At 34.2% G+C, this 3,029-nt stretch overlaps 1 protein-coding gene across 1 annotated transcript in view; it reads right to left on the bottom strand.

Moving 5' to 3' along the window:
* The window catches only part of LOC111373394, a gene marked incomplete at its 3' end in the record, with an annotated part of 104,941 nt that overhangs the window by 96,916 nt on the left and 4,996 nt on the right, over positions 1 to 3,029 (bottom strand). The window lies entirely within an intron of this gene.

Below are 3,029 nucleotides of genomic sequence, written 5' to 3' on the forward strand. Positions count from 1 at the left end.
CCTTTAGCCTTTTTTTTTTTTTTTTTTAATACTTGTACACTTGTTTAGTGTATGATCCAAATGTATGGTGGTGATGGATAACAAGTGGGGTTGATTATAAGTAATTAGTAGCCTAAAGACCTATATTTGCAAAGGAAATCTCTAATCTTCCAACTAATATAATCCAACCCTCTATCTTTCATTATTAGCAAATGTATCCCCAAATCTAAACTTATATCCAACTTACATATCCAAAAAAAATTGTAGATCGTAAATTAATTTAATCATTTGGTCAATTGAAGTCCTAACAAAATAATCGACCACATTCAATTTCAAACTTGACTTAAGTTTCGACTAACTAATAATCACTTCATGTATACGCAACATTTAACACCTCATGCTTGTAGTCATTAGCTATCTCTAACATTAACCACTACAAAAGTGGTGTCCCCTTTTCTTATGGCCAAAAATAGTATTGAAAGTTAAATCGCCATCTTAAAGAAATTTAAATCAGCATAAAATTTCGGAGTATTACAAAACTGTTTGAAATTTAAACTGTCCGACAGCGTAATGTCACGTGGCAAAGTGTGTTCATATTGTAAGGTTCTTACCGATTGAACTTTGCCATTTGTACACTGATTTTTTACACGTTGTTTGACACTTGCATTGTTGTCAAGTGTCAATTGGAAGGAAAAACTGTTTGAAATTTAAATAGTCCAACAGGGTAATGTCACATAGTAAAGTGTAAACTAAGGTGTACACCATAGTGTACATGTCGCAATCTTCTTATCGATTGAACTTTGCTATTTGTACAATAATTTTTGACACGTTGTTTGACACTTACATTGTTGTCAATTGTTAATTGGATGGAAAAACTGTTTGAAATTTAAACTGTCCAACGGGGTAATGTCTTGTGGCAAAGTGTAAAGTAAAGTGTACACCATAGTGTACATGTAGCAAGTTTTTTACCGATTGAAGTTTGCTATTTGTACACTGATTTTTGACATGTTGTTTAACGCTTGCATTGTTCTCAAATGTCAAATGGTTAGGAAAACTATATGAAATTTAAACTATTCAGCTGGGTAATGTCACGTGGATTGATCTTTGCTATTTGTACACTGATTTTTGACTCGTTGTTTGACACTTGCATTGTCAACAAGTGTTAATTCGATGGGAAAACTGTTTGAAGTTTAAACTGTCCAACACGGTAATGTCTCGTGGCAAAGTGTATACCATAGGGTACATGTCGCAACTTATCGATTGAACTTTGCTATTTGTATACTGATTTTGACATGTTGTTTGACACTTGTATTGTTGTCAAGTGTCAATTGGATGGGAAAAACTATTTGAAATATAAACTGTCCAATAGGAAAATGTCACATGGTAAAGTGTAAACTCAAGTGTACATGTGGCAAGGTTCAAACCGATTGAACTTTGATATTTGTACACTGATTTTTGACACGTTGTTTGACACTTGCATTGTTGTCAAGTGTCAATTGGATGAGAAAACTTTTTGAAATTTAAACTGTCCAACAGGTTAATGTCACATGGCAAAGTGTAAACTAAAGTGTACACCATAGTCTACATGTCGCAAGGTCCTTACGGATTGAACTTTGCTATTTGTTCACTGATCTTTGACACGTTGTTTGAAAATTGCATTGTTGTCAAGTGTCTATTGGACTGGAAAATTGTTTGAAATTCAAACTATCCAACAAGGTAATGTCACGAGGAAAAGTGTACAAGTCGCAAGGTTCTTACCGATTGAACTTTGATATTTGTACCCAGATTTTTGACAAGTTCTTTAACACTTGCATTATTGTCAAGTGTCAACTGGATGGAAAAACTATTTAAAATTTAAACTGTCCAATTGGGTAATGTCATGTGGCAAAGTGTAAACTAAAGTTTACACCATAGTATACAAGTAGGTTTTTATCGATTGAACTTTTTTATTTGTACACTGATTTTTGACACGTTGCTTGACACTTGCATTGTTGTTGAGGGTCAATTGGATGGGAAAACTATTTGAAATTTAAATTGTCCAACAGGGTAAAGTCACAAGGCAAAGTGTAAACTAATGTGTACAACACAGTGTATAAGGCGCAATGTTCTTACCGATTGAACTTTGCTATTTGTACATCGATTTTTGACACGTTGTTTGACACTTACATTGTTGTCAAGTGCCAATTGGATGGGAAAATTATTTGAAATTTAAACTGTCCAATAGTGTAATGTCACGTGGCAAAGTGTGATTTAAAGTGTACACCATAGTGTACATGTAGCATGGTTCATACTGATTGAACATTGTTATTTGTACACTGATTTTTGACACGTTGCTTGACACTTGCATTGTTGTCGAGTGTCAATTGGATGGGAAAACTGTTTGAAATTTAAACTGTCCAACAGGGTAAAGTCACAAGGCAAAGTGTAAACAAATGTGTACAACACAGTGTACAAGGCACAAGGTTCTTACCGATTGGACTTTGCTATTTGTACACTGATTTTTGGCACGTTGTTTAACACTTGCATTATTGTCAAGTGTCAATTGGATGGGAAAACTACTTGAAATTTAAACTGTCCAATAGGGTAATGTTACGTGGCAACGTGTAAACTAAAGTGTACACCATAGTGTACATAAAACAAGTTTCAATCAATCGAACTTTGCTATTTCTACGCTGATTTTTAAACGATATTTGACCCTTGCATTGTTGTCAAGTGTCAATTGGATGGGAAAACTATTTGAAATGTAAACTATCAAACAAGGTAATGTCACGTGGCACAGTGTAAACTAAAGTGCATACCATAGTGTACATAAAGCAAGTTTCTAACCGATTGAACTTTGCGATTTCTACCCTGATTTTTGTCACGTTGTTAGATACTTGCATTGTTGTCAAGTGTCAACTAGATGGGAAAGCTGTTTGATAATTGAACTATGCAACAGGGTAATGTCACATGGTTAAGTGTAAACAAAAGTGTACACCGTGGTGTACATATCGTAAGGTTCTATTCGATTGAACTTTTCTATTTGTACACGAATTTTTGACACGTTGGTT

The sequence above is a fragment of the Olea europaea genome, unplaced genomic scaffold, assembly GCF_002742605.1.
Source record: "Olea europaea var. sylvestris unplaced genomic scaffold, O_europaea_v1 scaffold1121, whole genome shotgun sequence".
Classification (NCBI taxonomy): domain Eukaryota; kingdom Viridiplantae; phylum Streptophyta; class Magnoliopsida; order Lamiales; family Oleaceae; genus Olea; species Olea europaea.